Source organism: Paralichthys olivaceus, chromosome 24 (genome assembly GCF_024713975.1).
Source record: "Paralichthys olivaceus isolate ysfri-2021 chromosome 24, ASM2471397v2, whole genome shotgun sequence".
NCBI lineage: Eukaryota > Metazoa > Chordata > Actinopteri > Pleuronectiformes > Paralichthyidae > Paralichthys > Paralichthys olivaceus.
In genome coordinates, this window is record NC_091116.1 from 7,250,692 (window position 1) to 7,269,371 (window position 18,680).

The 18,680-nt window shown below is 41.9% G+C and overlaps 1 long non-coding RNA gene across 18 annotated transcripts in view; it reads left to right on the forward strand.

The window, feature by feature from the left end:
* Nucleotides 1-18,680, forward strand: part of LOC109639012 (uncharacterized) — a 213,311-nt gene that overhangs the window by 184,268 nt on the left and 10,363 nt on the right. For 12 of the 18 annotated variants that reach the window (XR_011240432.1, XR_011240438.1, XR_011240436.1 and 9 more), the window contains 2 exons: nt 3,806-4,040; nt 6,493-6,629. This is a non-coding gene — a long non-coding RNA (uncharacterized lncRNA). Of the gene's footprint in view, nt 1-3,216; nt 3,291-3,314; nt 3,440-3,805; nt 4,041-6,492; nt 6,630-9,563; nt 9,694-18,680 lie in introns of those variants that run through there. The other 6 variants (XR_011240441.1, XR_011240442.1, XR_011240439.1 and 3 more) reach the window with 3 other exon arrangements.

The window sequence follows — 18,680 nt, forward strand, 5'->3', positions numbered from 1 at the left end:
ATGTCCTGAGGTGGCGTTTGTTTCCTGTCAGCGACGGTGAGCGAGGTGCAGCAGACGAGAACTCTGCCTTTGTTTTTGTGGACAGAAAGACACCAAGAGAGGCTGTGAATGTCTCACATGTTTACAGCGCATGATGCAGATTCTTTCCCAGGGCGGAGGGACTTTACTGTCAAGATTCTCGCTGCCAGAATATACACAAGCCCACCATAGATCTTTGGAGCATTTCAACACTCCTATGGTGATATTTTTGGACCGGAGGGAAGCTAAACAGCACATAAGCCTGTAGCTGCTCTGTCTCCAACCTGCAGTGTGGGAACACACATTATAATTGTTTGTTCAATTATTTTTCTTGGACGCTGCACCTGCACTTCAACAAGTGAACTCCTGGGACGTGAATGCAATTAAGCCCTGCAGAGCAGCGCTGACGCCTGTTTAAACAGCGGACACTGAGTCAGATAAATACCTTTTTAGTGCTCAAGGTAACAAGCTAAGGGCGACAGTGAGAAGGCTCGCAGGGAGCAATTTCCTATTTATTTTCTTCTGATCTGACCTCTCTCTTGACAAGATTCCAGGGCTTATTACCGTATCTGTCCTGCGCTGTAATCGAGGCCCATTACAAAAGTTCAGTGGACTGGAAGTGCCAGATGTGGGCGAAGGATAAAGGGGAGGCCGTTACTCGCGCTGACGATGCCCTTTAAAATGTTATGTGAGCCTTTGAAATTTCACGGATAAGCAGCTCAGATGTGTGCAGAAATTGTAAATTGTGTTTTCTGACCTGCACTGGCCAGTATAATGAGAGTTTTTGGAAAGTGAAGTGCATGAGGTGGGAGGCTGTTTCATAAGTGGGAGAAGTAGGTTTACACTTTCTGAGTCCTGTAAAGCTTAAAGCACAACAAAACCCAGAGTGTCTCACCTTCACTGTCCTTTATCAGCAAATACTTAAATATAAATGATATTAGATAAATAGATAGATCTTTGGAGAGAGCTCTGCCTCTCACTAATTTTGGAGTGAGGCGATAAACGGCACCTTTTAAAGGCTCGTCATTACTTTGAGTCCCAGACAAGTGAAATTAAGACTGATCCTCATAGTCCAGTATAAAAATAGTGAGATAATAAGATGTCTCTGCTGTCTATGCCCCAATGCATTCTCTGCTTTATAATCTATTCGACTCTAAATGGCACCATAATTTACAAAATAAACATCATACTTTATCGGAGAAGACTCAGGTGAGATCATAAACTCCTTCGGCAAATATTGGGACTGACCTATTTTGAAACCAGTGGAGTCATTAGAGAGACGACAGGTTCCAGTCTTTCTGCATTGGCATCACTTACTGCAGCCAAGGTCTACGTTTTTGTACACAGTCTGATGTCTTTCCATCAGTTTTCTTATTTGAAGCCTTTTTCACGTGTGTTGCTACATTTCTGACACATCCCTGCCACCTGCTGTAGGTTAGTGGAATTGCATTGCTAGCATGTAGCATGAGAATCACTCGTTATGCACAAAGATACACACTATATATTGATCAATAAATCATCAATAACGTGCTCAATAGCATCACCAGTGGTGAAAAACTTTACCGACCTTTTGACCTTTTGTCTTAAAAACCAATGACATCACTGCTGATGTCTTAACTGAGTCTAACATCATTGGGAATGACCATTTACATTCACAGCATATTTACTGTTGGTCTCATCACACAGTTGCCAGTGAGTGTTTTACATCTTGTTCTGCTCACAGAGTCACACAGCTATCATCCCAGCCATGCATACCTCCCCTGTACCATTTCCATGCTCACCGCCCTGCATGCATTATTCACAGATACATTAAAATACCGGGCCAAGAGTGAGAGTTGCATGTTAAGGCAGCTGAATGAGGGAGGTACTGTCACAACAGCTGAAAGTGTCTGTCACAGAGTTATAACTTTTTTTTTTTTTTCCCATAGTTCCCCGGCAGTGCAGCTGCCTAAATGAGAGGGATTAAGTTAACTCCCTGCTTAGAGGAAGAGCAGGCCCTGGATTAGGGCACTGGGCATGGACACAGAGAGCATTCAAGCAAGAGCCATAGCTTCTTTTTTTTTTAATACATGGGGGAGAGAGGAGGCAGCGGTGCACAGCCCTCACAGGGACCCGCGGCCGAGTCGCCTGAACAAATACATTGACAAGTGCAACGGCGCATCCGCAACATGGAAAAGTGTGTCGGAGCAAGGAGGGAGAACACTGGCGGACACGCTGACAATCACAATTTTTTTTTTCCTTTTCCCTCCTTGAGTCCCACCCCTCAATCTTCTTCTATCATATCCTTAAATAACCTTGTTACTCCAAATAATGGAAGAAATGTCTTCTCTCCTCGAGAGAATGGCAATCAATGATATTCAAACTTATTTCACAACATTTTTACCCGAGAATCAAACAATTTTTCGCGGTGGATTACAATTTAATTCTCTGTTATCCAAGCTTTTGTTTGAATCAACAATACATGCACATTAACATTAGGAAGTGTAGGTGTGAACGCACCCAAGATGCACTGATGACGCATTGGACCTCGGACTCAGACCCCATTCGGAGAAGGTCTGGGTGTAGCCCAGACCTTCTTGGCCATATTCTTTATTCGGAAGATTTTTACTGCCATAGTGCAAACTATGTATACAAGACCAAAGAAATTATCATTTTATTAGCTTTTTTGTCAAATTGGTCTATTAAATCCTTATTTAAGATGTAAAAATGATCACTTCCTACATCTCCTCCACTGGCTACATGTTGTCTGAATATTCAGAGGTAGACGTATGCACACCGTGGTTTTTTTATCCATAGCAAGGAAGGGAGAAAAAAAAACCTGGGAAGGAGTGGAGATGAGAACAGGTGGTGAAACAGTGTGAGAAACACGAGGGAGAAAAACGACCGGCACCTGCTCATGAAACCCAACCTGGTTCCTCCATCACATTCCAACAGAGTTCAGCTGACTGAGTTGCTCAGACAGGAGGCATTCAATCCACTCCACTAAATTATACTGCTGACAGTGTGACCGTATGAGAGAAATGGCTTTTATATGGCTGCATCGTCTGTATATCCGTTCCTATGGCCTTATTGCTTTTCAAGCGGTGTGTAGCTTAACTGACACCTGCAGTTACTCAAACTGTTTTCAAACCTGCATTGTTGTATTTTTGTGTTGACCAGCTTGCAGTTGTTTTATTTCTGTTGTTCTGTGTTTCTTAGCATATTCCAGCCGCTATCTGTGAAGGAAACTGCATGAATGTGTGGACGACACTGACCTGTTTGATCCCAGGCATGTGCATCCTCATAAGAACGGAAAACACGGCTCCACAGCCGACTAGTGGTCAAAACCTTCACAGATGCCTTTTAACTTAATGAACCGAGCAAGGAATTATCAATATTAACAATGTTATGTTTGTTTTGAGCAACAATGGAGATCTATGATGTAAGTAAGATCAGGAATTCTTTACATCCTTTACAACATTTATTTTTACTGCTATTTACTATTTTTGATGTACAGTACAAAACAAAAGGTCACAGTTTTAATAATGTTTTTATATTGGTATTAGGGCCACTTAAACAGGGGAAAAAATTTGTTTTCAATATAAAAGATGTAATTTGTTTAAAATGGGAAGCAGTTTGTGTCGTGTTAAACTCTTGCTCCTCCAGTTCTCCTCACAGGTTTGGACGTGGCGGATTTCAGTGTCACTCACCTAAAAAACCTGACATGTTGTATCAGCATCGTTGGGACCTGGATATTTGAGTAAATAATTAACCAGCCCTGATATTCTCTGTCTGCTCCTCGCTGCAGGGAGAGAGGGGACCGGGCCTCAGCCACGTCAGCCCTGAGACATCCAAGCGACCATGACACCACAGCCAACCGGTGATGACGGATGCCTTTTTGTCTTGTGCAGTCAGGCCGGGTCGCAGGGACAGTGGACGACTGTAATTGTGCCGACAGGTGACACATCTGTAGAAACCAGAAGATGATGGGGAGACTACTTAGATCATGTGACCTGCACCTCACATGTCCCCTCAAAGAGCGGGTAAGTGTGTGAGGAGTTTCCCTGTGACATTAGATGACATTTAGGAAACATAACGGTCTCCTTAAATTGATCTAAAGCCACAGTGTACATGACACAATAAATATTAGATTTAGATTAACTAAACAATGAAGGAACTTGTTGTTTCCTGAGATGGTTGTAATATTTTAGAAATTGTAGAAAACTGAAAAATAAGTCCACAAATATAATATTACAAGTAAATTTTAATTAATAAAGATACAGATACTATTCTGTAATTATATACTGATGATATTGTTAAACTAGGTGTTATGGCTCATACAGTTTTTACCACAGACTGTATGTTAGTAGAATACATAATGCAGCATGCCGTTGGTCATACAAATTATGGCCAAAAATATACAGACACCTGAACGTTGCAGTTATATGTGATTGTGGAAACATGAGCATTAACCTGCAGCTGTAGCGACCTCCACTCTTCTGATATCAGTTTGCACTCTTGTCTAAAATATGATTGTGTGGTGTAATTTCCCTTCAAGAGGAAACTGCAACCTGCAAGTCAAAATTGCATATACGATTATAGAATGGGGTGTCTGAATACTTTTGGCCACATGCACACATACTGTACAGTTATTGAGATTAAATGCATTCAGGCAGGTGGATTTAGTACATGTAGAAACGAGGAAGTGCAGAACTCAACGTGCATGAAGCTGTTCCGGCATCACGACACACTCAAGCTGCTTCTGACCTCTGAGGAGAACTTCCCTTATAGCGATCAATGAACTATCACTTTTTAATAAGTACATTAAGCTCAAGCTTCTTTCAGTGCAAACTAATTATGACCAGTTTCCCTCAAATTATTCTTTGAACCTTGACACCAGGGCGGCGCTGTCATGTGAGCTGTGCGAAGCAGTTATTTGTATTCTTACTTGACAAACTTCAGCTCTGGAAATCTGCGGCACAATTAGCAAACAAATGTGCTGGTGGAAAAAAAAATCTATATTCTTACATGTGAATCATTAGCTAGAAATAAATGAAAATCCCCCTCAGTGCTGTTTTCTCACATCTCGACTGTTTCAAAGAGCTGCAGCTTGTTTTGTGCCGTCAAATCCCCTCGTCGTTTATTAGTTGAGGGCGTCCGCCACGGAACCGAATCCCAAATCTTTGCCCCAGCTTCACGTCTCAAACACATCTAAGCTTGCGGAGCTTGTGATAGCCCTCTCCTCTGGATAGAGAGAATAGGCCCACAGGCCCAACAACGAGATGCAGCTCGGTCTGAGCCCAGGGGAGGCGGGATCTTGTCCTATTTGTCAGAGCTTTCCATCGTCACTTTTCATCGGCGAGTGGGTGGGGAGGCGAATGGCTCTAATGTACTCGCTGTCTTCCTCCCCGCATGAGTGTTTTCTGTTTGGCTGCTGTCACTGAGAAAAGACACATAAGTACTCGCTCTGTGTCTTTTCACACACACACACACACACTTTGTCTCTCAGACACACACTCTGCAGACGGAGCGATGTGCTCTCCAGGGCTGAGAATTCTCCCCTCTCTGTCTTTATCTGCTGGTAAATGTTGACAGACCACTGAACCTTGATGCTGGACTGTGACAGGCTTAGCTGTTTGTAAAGTGTTGGGGTGAGAAAAGAGAAAAACAAAGGGGCCTCTGGTGTGGTGGTTAGCCATCATGGCTGCTCAGCAGCTCGCAGTGAAAGGACCTCTAACTGCATCCCGGCGCCGCCACGGAGGCGAGTGCTCGGCTGCGTCCGGGTCGGCCAGCTCGCAGACCATTAGGGAAATGGCTGAAGGGTTCTCGTGTTTCAAACCCGGCTGCACCGTTCAAATTAATGAGGGGATTGTCAACATATCAGAGTTGATGGGTGTGACGAGCGAGGCCCCAGCACGGATCCTGAAAACAAGAACGCTCAGGACGAAATTTACTTCAATGAAAACTATTTTGTCTTTGGCCTAGTTTGTCCTGCAGCTTCCAACTTTAGTTTTCAGTTTTGGATTCATTTATTCTAAATCACATCTGACCTTCTGTAAGTGATGAAAAGACTTGGTTTAGCCAACAAACTCAATTAACTTGGGGTACGATTTCTCCTATATGTCTTGACTTTAGTTTTTTAACCAGAGTCATGAAGAAACTTTTAAAGAGCAGAATTTAAGTCAGCTTTCAACTTGTTTCTATCCCATTGTTTATTTATCAGGGACAATCAAATCAGAACCAAACATAACAGGACAGAAACGGGTTTCTGATTTCTTGACTGTTGGGAAAAGACTCTTAATTTACTTATTAGTGTCAATAATGTTTCACATATTCAAGAATAAAGCTGCCAATATTTTTAATTACTTAGCTGAGCCAAAAACTGCAGTTACAAGTAGAAAAATCTTACATTTGTCAGGGATTGAAGCATAAATAATACTCAGAAAGATCTGTGAGGGTTATATTTGACATGCATTTTATTTTTTTAATCATTAGGGCCTGAGGTTCCGTTTGAAATGGTGATGGTCAGTCAGAGTTGATGAGCAGAACAGAGGAACGCGTTCCGACTGGTTATGACACAAACTCCTGGATCATCTGGCATCAGGCTGACCCCCATCGTTTTCTGTGAGACAGTAAGTTTGCAGCCCACACACACATTAATACCTGGTTTCTAGACTGAGCTCAAGTAATAAAACTACACATTTTATGAAGATGGATGACATGCTGAGAGCAGGGACTGTCATTATGACATGATGTAACGGAACAAAACCTGATTTGTTTACAAATCCTGATTCAAATTTAATAGTAAAATATGAATAATAATAAACTTATTTGTACAGCCTTTCTCAAGACAGTTACAAAATCCTGAACAAGTTTAAAATATGTTTAAAACAAATGGACTAGATACAATCAAGCAATCAAAATACAAAGATCATCAGAAGTGGAATAAATATCACAACAATTAAGAGAAATGCGATTGCTGTCCTGGCTGTATGACCGTGAGCTATGATTAATGAAAGGCTTTCGTTAAAAGAATAGTTTGACAACTGATTTCAAAGAAGAAATCAAATCTGTGACTTCCCTACGACACTTTTTTGAACATTTAAATGAAGAATTATTTGCTGAAAGTCCAACATTAGTTTATTCAGTTGTGTCAAAAATCTGTTTTTGGCGATTCAAGACGAAACGTGTGTGAAAGATGTTGGACTTTTTTTGAAACTCTTTAAACCCACCAGCTGCAGATCTGTCCGCTCAGAGTTTCACAGGCCGTCACCTCTACTTGTTTGATATGCTTCCTCTACATTTCCTCTCCCAACTTCCTGTGGGAACCGCTCTTGTTTCCCCTGTCGGATCACGTCTGAACAATCCCACCAACGTGACAGTTCATGAAGACACAAAGACATAAGGTGAGGATAGACAATGAGGTGCGGGGTTCGACCTACCAAGGGTGAGGGCACGCAGCTTTGACGATGACACCGTCTTCCGTCTAGGATGTCGCCCTGACACATCAGGAGGAACAATGGAGGCCAGGACGGGGAGGATGTTACTGAGCAAATTAAATCAGAGTCATCGGGGTTACTTTGAATGAAGATGAAAGTGTTGCACACCTCTGCAGTGCAGCTCTGTGGCTCCACCACGTTCTGCAGGGACTGAGTAGAGAAAATTGGATTTGGAAAATGAAATGTGTCCATGAGTAAAACACTGCCTCTCTGACCTTTTGGTGAAATGCACTTGTAGTTTCTGGGTGATAAAAGAAATCATCAATTCTGGAGCTGAGAAGAAACTGGTCTTGAAAATCTTGCGAACAAACTAAACCAACTGGAACTTTGATCAAAATTTTCAACCGAGTTTCATTCATGACATTCATCTGGAAGAAAGTGCTGAAGAAGGGTAAAAAGGAAAAGAAGACAAGTGTGCATCTGTCTTGTCCTTTTTGGATTTACTGAAGTTTTCGCACTGGAGTTGAACCGTTTCTCCATTACTCTTCTTCTTCTGCCCTTTTTTCAGGGTGCATATATTGGGTTTCTGCCGTCAGCACTTTTTGGATTCTATGACAGTGGTGTGCTGACATCACACAATACCTGATGACATCATCACCTGCCTTCCAGCTGTATTTTTAGCTGAAGATACATTTTGTAGTTCATTTTCAAACATGGATGAGTAGAAAATATCAACGGAGACAAATAAATAACTATGTTAAGATGTTTGGGTAGTATGGCTGTCGCTACAAAAAAAATCTGCGTTTGAACCAATTTTCCACGACATGCATTTTGTTCGGATTTCACTTTTTGTTCAATTTGTTACTTTGCTGAAATCCAAAGTGTTTTTGCACTGCTCCTCTTAGATGCCTTGGTGTCGTGATTGTTTTACTTTACTGATAGTTCAAGTGGCTATGCAATAGTGAGCGCTCTCTGTTGGATCACGAGGCACGTCAGATGGTCTGATTAGCTTCTGGACTGTATATTTTGAATTGAAACGTGTCATCGCCGTTCGCATATGAGCTTTCCCCTCACGTTCAAATGAATGTTTGCATTTTGAAATAAAGTGATAGACCTGTCGGGTGGGCGCTGGTTTGCACCGCAGTGAGAAGGTTTGAGGTTGGAATACCAGCTTGTGAGTGTGCAGTTTGCGTGTTCTCCCTGTGACTGTGGGTTTTTCTCCAGGTACTTCAGCTTCCTCACACATTCCAGAAACATGCAGATTGGGTTTAGGTCAATTGGAGACATAGGTGTGAACGTGAGCATGAATGGTTGTTTGTTCTCACCCATTGTCAGCAGGGATTGGCTCCAGCTCCCTCTGTAACCCTCTAAAGACAAGCGGTACAGATGGATGAATGGATTGAGAAATATCGGATGGTCACAATTCAAATTCTGCAGCTGCAATGAAAGGTTTATAGTGACAGTTATATAGAAAAACGTAATGCTTTACACGTCTCTTAATCAGTTAGCATCAGTAAGCAAGTCACTCTCAGGAGGAAATGAGTTGCCATGTGTCTGTTTTCAAATCTGACTGATTAGCGACATTTAACTGCAGGGTTACACACACAGGAACGACCCCTCACGCTGTTTGATCTAAACTCAGCTCTCAGTGGTAAAAACATCCAGGTCTTTAGATGACTCTCACACCGCTGATTTAACTCAAGCTGAGCTCATGGTTTCGCCTCCACATCCTGAAGGAAACTGTTTTCTCTGCACATTTCCAGGCCAGTCCACTTGTTTTCCCTTTTTCTCTCTTTCTCTCTCCATCTCGGGGAATTCACTTCACTTTAATTGTTTGACAGTCTTTTCCTGCCTTTATGACACGGCCGCTGAAGGTGCCGAGGATTTTTTCCTCCTTTTTTCTTTTTTTGAGGCATTAATAACATTCCGCTCGACTGATTCCCCAGGGCACAACCTCATTATGGCTTATAGGCAGAAAAAATAAACTGTCTGTACCGCCTGGCAGCTTTTTCCCCCCCTCCTTTTCTCAGAGAAATGAGGAGTTGGTGTAAAGTGCCTGCTTATAAAACAGTCTTCTTGTTGCTAACTAAAACACATGTCCAGGATTTTTATCTGTTTCCATGACAGGGGAGTGACTGGGTGGTGAGAGACGGCTGCTGTTGACGGCAGTCTGCACTGGGTGGCAGCACTGTGGGTGAGATTACAGAGGAGATGAGGCTCCGGGCTCAGAATATGTACAACAGACACGTCAGAAAGGGTGATAACAATTTACTTCACCTTCTTTCCATAGTTTGCATTACAAGCACTAAAAAAAAGCTCATTAAATGTTTTAAAACACATTATGATCTATAATCTATAGATATAATGTCAGAAAAAATTTGAATCAGTATCAATTAACTAATAAACCTGATTAAATAAAGCTTCCAGCATTGTACTTAAAAATTACAGAAAGCTTGATTGAGTCTTACAGATTTAAAATTTAATTGTGTTAAAAAATGTAGAGAGCGGAGGCTGAAGCGACGCATTTCAGAGGCATGAAAGTAAACGAGCATGAATCATTAGTTCTTTCATTAATTCACTCCGTTTCTTCTCTGGTCCTTTGAACGCTTTGCTTATATCCCTGTTGGGATTCGTGTTGCTCAGGATCTGCTGCCTTTATCTCTGTTTTACAACGTATAGTCACCCATTTGTGTTTGCAGTAGATGCTCAAAAAAAGTCATTGTTAGTACTGAAACTAATTGAATCGAAGAACGAGTCTATAAAATGTCAGAAAATGGTTAAAAAAAGGCTCGAGATGACGTCTTTAAATTTCCTGTTGTGTCGAACCAGAAGCTTGAAGCATTCAAAGGACTCAGGGGATAAGGCACATTTTATTAAATAAATACGATCAAGTCCATATAACTGCTCTCAAACATGCACTCAAAACGCACATTTTTCCCAAATATTCGGGAGGGGCTGTATGTGAGCTGTCTGGAGCCAATGTGGAAATTCTAGAGAATTCACGATTCTAACATGACCTTCTTTCTGCTGTGGTCTCCAGACAAACTGGAAAATGTCCCGACCCAATTTTCTGGACACTTTCTGGAGTTCATGTCTGAAAACGGCTTAAAAGAACGTACTGATAGTACAAAAGACACAAAGCACAACACAAAACACTGTCAGATCCAACAGAAGTACAGTGTTATGTGATATTTCCAGTCTAAAAGAAATTTAATCATCTAAATTGTAGGTCTTGAAAAGTCTTGAATATGTTAAAATAATACACACTAGGTCTTTAATAAGTTTTTATTGGTCATAAATTGTGAGGCCCCTCCTTTTATTTCTGTATTTACTGATCATATATACATTTTCTCACATGAACTTTATCAGCATCGGAGCTGAGTTGACAGAGAGTTGGTATTTAGGGAGTTCTGTCTCTCCAGTTGCCAAAGTGCCTGCTCATTGTGGGAACTGATGGATTTCTCTATAAATGTAAGGGGCTCCTCCTTTCTATGTAAAGTGCCTTGAGCTGATGTATATTCTGATTTGGCATATATACAGATCAAATTGAATTGAATATTGTTTTGTGAAACTTGTGTTTAATACTTAGCATTCAGGACTGATACATAAATGATCTCCAGCTTCTCTCAGATGTAAATTGAATCTTAAGTTGAGTCAAATCAATAGTTTTTTAAAAAGCATCAAATCGTCCGTCAAAAAATCTTTTCATCTCACACAGTTTATTCAAACTGGAATCCAGCCAGTCCTGTGCTGCCGGACTCTCAGCAGACCGGGGTCAAGTGCCTTGCCCACGAGCAGCCGGGCAGCAGTAGGTTGGGTCAGAGAGTGCGTCCTCATTGACAGGGAGAGGGACTAGAAAGGGCAAACGTGCGGCCGACTGACAGCTGCTATGATTTTTACAAGTGAGATATTTCAACTTTCAAACAACTTTTTCGAGAACTTGTGACCTTCAGGTTAAAAACGGACTTCTTTACAAATTCTACAAGGAGATCTTTTGTTGTGTGAAAGGTTACGAGGCAGTCTCGGAAAAATGTTCATTTCTTAATTAAACATTTTATATGAATGCTGAGGCCCCCAGTGATTCTCCTCCTAGAATAACACAGCGAATGTGCAGGAGATGTAGCTGTTTATTCCAGTAAACTTTCACAGCGCTTTCTGATTTCTTTCTTTAGTTCAAGACTACTTGTGGCAGGAAGAACATGTTAAAGGCACATTTACACATGAGTGAACAAAAATAAATTATAAAATAATGGTAATTTGAATAAAATACGAAATTAAAATTCCATTTGAGTTATTTAAAGGTTACAAAACTTGAGCGCATGTATCCATGAAGACGATGACTCCAAATGACGTCTGTAGGGAAAGATTGTTTGGCATTCGTATCCGATATATCACGACATCAACTCTGGATAGTGGGAGGAAGTGGAGACGCGTCGTCCATCTACTATTATTATAAAATGTGGCTTAAAAGATTTTAGAAAAGATCAAGAGTGGAATTAATCCAGATCCACACCTCTAAAACATGAAACTGAGTATTTCTCTCAAATGCTGTCTTCAAGTTTTCATGCGACAGCGCGAACAAAGCGGCTGAACTCCACGAACCGTCTCCGCTCCTCCTGTTTGACAGCAGCAGCGGCCTCAGTGTGTCACTGCCTGAATGCACACAGTGATTGAATATTCAATATAAAACAGATTTATCATATATATAGATACATGTGTATACGATATGAGTCCCGTACACTCGTGGTTTTTTTGCCGTCTGGGCTCTTTGTACTGTCACTGTTTCAGTCGTCAGTATTTCTGCTTCTTCTTCACTGAGACAAATTCCTCTAAACTTAATGTCGACTCTGTTTCTAAAAGCTTTTCTTGCACTCAATTTATATTTATTCGGTGAAATTAAGGGTTTGGTTTGTCGGAGAGGACTTAAGCGTCAATAAGACTTCAATCAACCAGCATGAATTTCAGGGAGGATCCTGGCAAGGTCTGCATCAAATCCCACTAATGTGCCTCCCACACAGTTTTTAACATTACTGTTATCGAGTGAAGGGTTGTAATTAAAGGCAGGTTCACATCGATGAATATGGGTTATTTAGCTCAAAAGATAATTTCTGGTGATGCTTTGCATAATCCTTAAAATATACAAGTAAGCCCTGCTCCTGAGGAAAAAATATAAATTAATGGAAAAGCTAATGGACATGTTGATGGCATTTCAGTAAACCTAATAAGAATTGATTCTTGGTTGTGAGAACATTTTCATTCCTCAAACCTCCCCCGTGCTTTACATGTGTAATGAACCTGCCCGAGCATTGATCAAAAACAAAAATTGGAGGAGTAAATCTGCTTAAAAAGCCCATCTCCGCCTCGCCTGCCTGGGCTTTGTCCTGGCAGCGAGCTGGCCAGCACTTACTGAGGTGCTATATGTCTCTTAAATGACTAAATTGCCTTCTGGCCCCCGTGCTTTTTTCCCCCCGCGATGGTTTGCGGGCATTAGTCGAAAGTTTTTCCCGCAAATATTTAATCCTCGCCGTGACTGACAATGTTGTCAGACCTCCGGACGGGTTTTACGCCGTTATTACAAGCGCTCCTCCGTCCGTGGCACTTTGGATTATTCAAGATTATGTTGTAATCCCTTTAATCCTCATTGCATTAAGATTTCAGTCAAAATACGGCAACAGTAAAGTAGCACTCAGAAGCAATGAGGTCTTAAGCGGCGTCATGATTTGGGCAGCCGCCTTCATTTCCTCCCTTCTTTCTCTTTATTTATTCTTCCGTCTCTCTACATTGTCAATAAGCTGAGCAACAGATACGTATTTGCTTTTCAGAAGCGACAATGATTTATTCCAGGCGGCGAAAGCCATCTCCAATCACCGTGGAGGAAAACACATATTTACCAGCTCGCAGCGTCAAGGCGAGGCAAAGACAAACTGAGGGCGGGGTGTGTTCACAAGAACACTAAGCATCCGAGTCTCCTCCAGCGTGTATCAGGGAACTTTTCTGATGAAATATTTGTCTCCGGCGGTGCGTCCTGTGGTTACTGTTCAACTCTTTTTTTCCCCAACTGATGTTCTCCTGCTGCTCTATACAGCCCTTATCTCTCCTCGCTCGACTTCCCGCCACGCCAGAGAGCCGCCAGCAGACTCCTTTCTCTGCATCTTGGAGTTCCATGAATAAAACAACCTCCAACTTTAAAACTATGGCTTGTTTTGCCATGTGTCTTCATGTGTGTATAAAAGACTAATCCACATTGTGCAGCTGCATGAGTCTTGACAGGATGCACGCAAATATGGAGCAGTTTTGGAATTTGCTGAAGCCAGTTTATTTAACTTGACTTTGGATCCTAATTTAATATTTGACCTGATGCAGCGTGAGGCCTGATCAGATGTGTCAACACATTGTCACCTCCTGGCATCAGAAGTAAACACCCAAAACTGTTTTGAAAAGAGTTCAAAGTCAGACATGGACTAAACTATCACAGGGGTTTCTTCCTCAGCAAAATGAAAACAAAGTGAGAGAAAGAAGACGACAGCAATAAACTTTAAATTGAAGTCAGGGTACAAAGATTTCCATAGATACCATAGAGTAAATGGCAGTGAATTTATATATGGAAAAAATGTATACGTGCAACCTAGCAATATTTGCATCATGATTTATTTTGATGGGAAAAGTCCATAGTCTTTCCCCAGAAAGTAAAAAGATTCAGAACTTATTGACAATGCATATATGTGAGTTAATAACTATTTACACAGATTTTCTGTTATTATAAGAACAAATAGTACAAATGCATCTAGGACTGGCTGTATAATTGGTATCGTTACATTTACACAAAATGTTTTAGGTGTTTTAAATTTTGAGGTTATTAACTGTAAAGATAAAATGTTAGGAAACATATGAACATTTAGTGAGTACAGCAGATCTTGAGGTAAATCTGATCTGAGTTGATGGTTGGTCATGGTGGGACAAATTAAAGAGATGGAAGACTGTGGCGGAAGAAAGACTTAACTAAAGATACGTTTTAGCTTGGCCACAAAAACAAGCGTAAACTCGATTTGACTCGATTATTTCTAAAGGGTCACAGTTTCTCCTTGTCTGATGTTTGTAGAGAACCCAGAAAAACATTTGTGCTTCTTTTTAATTTTTTATCTGTACTGACATGTTTTCACCGGTGTAAAGGGTGCATTCAAGTCTGAGGGAGATTTTTAACAGCATCGTTCTTAATGTGATCACTGACGCCCCACTGATCCTTACCAACCACAAAAGGAAACCGTTCTTGCCTCCTGGAGCTGTTCTGTGTTTTTCCTTCCTTTTTGCTTGATCTGGCAGATACTTGACGATTTTCCTGCTTTGTTTTGGGGGACAGAAATGCTCGGAGGTGAAAGGAGATGCGGGTACTTGTCGGTGCCACGGCTCTTGACTTCAAACCCTATAAGATCTGTAGTGCGCCTCAGAGTTAAACTTCAAACTAGCAGCGAGTCGTCGAGAGAAGATGAGCTGGATGATCCTGAGTGGAGCGGATCTTGTTGTTGGTGCTACAGGCCAGCCGCGCCTCTGTGTGCGCGCTCATGTCGGGGAGTTTGCATCGACACAATACTGCACTGAGGTTAGCAGGAGGGTCGGCAGCCTGCGGGGGAACAACCAAGCTGCACGCAGAACTGAATCAGAACAACCTTGTCTCCTACAAAATGCTTTTATTTTCCACTGATGTGCTTTGGAGGACTTGTGATTGCTGCCTGTATTTTAGGTTTTTTCATACTCCTGGAGGTGTGACGCTCTTACGCCTGTAAAAAAGTTTGATCGAACAGGGAGAGGTCAGTGTTGCATGTGCTGAGGTCAAGACTTTGACTCTGAAAAAGAAGGCTCATGTCCTACCTGCCACATGTACCTAAACATGACTGTAATACCGCTGCGTGGACAGGGACAGAAAGCGTTGGCTTGTACACTTAAAGTCTGCTCAAGTGAAGAGACGGGATTGAATTGCATTATGGGAAGTGGAGGACCCAGAATAAAAGTCAGGAGATCTCAGCCTTAGTGTATTGGTTGGTTGTTGCTTTGGGACAGTAGATTTCAAACTTAACAGTATAACACAAAAATGTATATTTCATATATCGTGTAGCACAGACACTGCAGGGCTAAGGGATTCGAGCCACCCACACTGAAACCAATGGCTCGTTAAGAACACAGAGGCACTTAAGTAGATGCCCCAAAGTTTGGTGAACTACCTCTTCTCTCTTGTGGCCTTTTGCCTTTGCAAAACAGGCAGAACATCAGGAGCACACTGTGTCAGGATGTCTGACTTGCTCGCTCTGTGTGTGTGTAATGTGCGGTGGGTGAAAGTAGGTTACAGTTTGCTTTTAGGACATGTATCTAACCCCTCGACCCTGGCTTGGATCCTGCTCTCAGACCCCTTCAGCAGCAACAAACGGTCGAGGCCTCCAGGACTCAGCTACTGGTGTCAAAGTGCACAGGCACCCCGGAGAAGCTTTCACATAGTGGCAACACTCAAATAGCTGCCCGCTCCTCCCTCCATTTCTTTCAGCCACCCCCCTACAGATGTTTATTTCTCCCGCTTGTCCCCAAACTCCACTCTGGTAATGGCCGCCATCCTCGTTGTCGTCTGAGTTATGTCACAGCAGATGAGCGCCCAATCGCCGCCGTTTGAGGCTGAAAAGGTTTGAGTTTTTGTTGAGACAGAGCTACAGCAAAGCCTCGGACACCCCTGACATTTTGCCTTCGGAGGACCCGTATCATGTTGACAAAAACAACGGCGGCGGTTGAACCTCAGAGACTCATACTGTAAGACATGTGGAAAAATGTCCCCATCGTTACGCTCAAGGGTTAAACTGACATGAAGACAATTACAGAGTGTGTTTGTCCCCCATGTGTCCAACTGTATACAGTGGTAGCTCGTCCTGCCAGAAAATCTGCCAGTGCAGTTAAATCATTTCAGCTAGTTCTCAAAAGAATCTTTCTGATTTACTAATCAAGTTGTTTCTTATATATTTTTGGCTGTGGTCACATGGTCTGTGTAGATGCCTTCAGCCACATGGATATAGAGAATATATTTTGGGCTTTATTATCCCTTTTTTTTTTTTACTTAGCCGGATTACACAAAAACTACTGGCTTCATGTTTAAATATTAAACTGTAACATCAGATGAGGTTTGTAGTAAGCATTTTCGGTAAACTGCAAAAATCATATCAAGACTTGTTTGTATGTGATTTAGTCCTTGAAGCATTTAAAATAAAGTGACAGAAAAGTAAAGTTATGTCAGTTTATATGTGAGGGAAATCTTATAAGGTGAAGGAAGTACTTTTTCTTTCTGGAGACTGATGACGTCTTAAGCAGAAATATTCATTTTCAATACCGGATGCATCGGGGAGACCAGGCTGATGAGCTGTGCAGAAAGTATGTAACTTTTATTGAATGTTTCATGCATCCATCTTTAAATACTACATCAATCATAAATTATTCTTTCTTGTATTCATTTCTTGACCGGTTGAGCCAAGCTTTTAGGATTTCAAAGATGCTCAGATCTTAGCATTGTTTGGGGCATTACAGCAATATTAGTGCAACAGGTTTGGACAAAAGGTGAAGTTTGAGTTCTGTCTGCGAGTCTGAGATTTGCAGTGAAGGAAAAAACAGGTCGTCAGTGTTTTTTAAGCCGGTTATCCGGAGAGCTTTCCAGGGAGCACTTTCATGAAACGGGCGAGGTGTTCCCGCCAGCACACTCGTGTTTCTTCCCCAGTTTATACGAGACGCAGTATACACATGCCATAACACAGAAATATTTTGTCAATAGGCATATACAAAGCACTCTTTGGGTCACAGGAGAGCTATGAGAGTGTCCAATGTTTTTAAGAGGTCGATTCTGTGTTAAAAACAATGGGCAGTAAAAAAATCCCCTCGCTGGAGGAAAATAGCCACTTTTGCCGCGGCTCCCAGGATGAGTGTTTACACATGCTCAGCTGGATCCGTCGGACCCCACCTCGCTGCCGACCTGCGCCGTCGTACAAATAAACAGGAAGGCCACAGGCACTTGGACGAAGGCCACACTCATAATTCACCAAAAGCAGTATATTTTACAGAGGGCCAGGGCGCTTTGGTGTGGCTCCAGCAAAAGGAATAAACTGTTAATCCATAAAAAGGCACGCTGGTTATGCGATACACCACTTAGGTGCCATCTGAAAGCTGCATACCCTTTTAGCACTGACCCTCCACGCAGTGCCAGTGGATTTTGATGGAAGTTGAAAGAGAATTGTTGTGAATAGGGATTGTGTAACACGGATGTTGTAGTTGTTTGTTACAGGCCTATTTATGTGAAAGGGAGAAACTGCAGTCGTGAAAAAAGCTGGACACTTGAATGTAAAACTGTCCAAAAACAGCTGGATGCGGAATTAAGTTCTCTCCATAAAATGACTATTTCCATCAACCACTGTGTCTTACCACATGTAATTTAGCACGACGTTGAAATGTGACGCCTCTAGAGGGATCTCTGATTGACAGAAAGTGTTTATCTCGTTAGTGTGAAACAATACCAGAAAATTGCCTCTGAAGCCGCCGTTTTCAGGCGCTTCAAGTCGTCTCTGAGATGAGTGACTTCCTCTTTTTTTGTTCTTCGTTCAAAAAGCCGAACTGTACCACAAAAGAAAAAAGCGTCCAGCTCTTCTCTCCTACACTTAGACGCTCAGATGAACGCAGAGAACATGAAAAGCAATCTTCAAACGCTATCTTTATCCCCCGCAGCAGTTTGAAGTGCTGAAATTAAAGTTGCGTATGGATGCCATCGAGACGCAAGCCACTCGGGGAGATTAAGGAAAACACAAGGCATCTGTGCATTCCTGCACCATGTGTGTCCTGGTCGTCTGCACAAGCAGCTGACGGCATCGAGGGCCAACACATCCACTCAGATCAGGCCACGATAATCTGAAATTGCCTCTTTTCAAAGATCTCTAAGTCCAGACAGGGTTACAGCGGAAAGCCATAGCAGCAGTGTCACATGGTTAATGTTACATGGAAGTTCTGAATTAACCTGCCAGTCAGCATCAAAACTAATTCCTCCTGAACGGTCAAGGCCTTCAAAATAAATCCTCAGTATCAGTTTAATAAACTATCACTCTCTGAAATGAGTTTATAAATTGTAATTTGTACCATATCTAATTTATTGATCATTTTTAGATCAGGATTATATATAAATAGATGATGTACATCCTGCATCTTATTAATATGATAACTCTGGATGCTTTACTG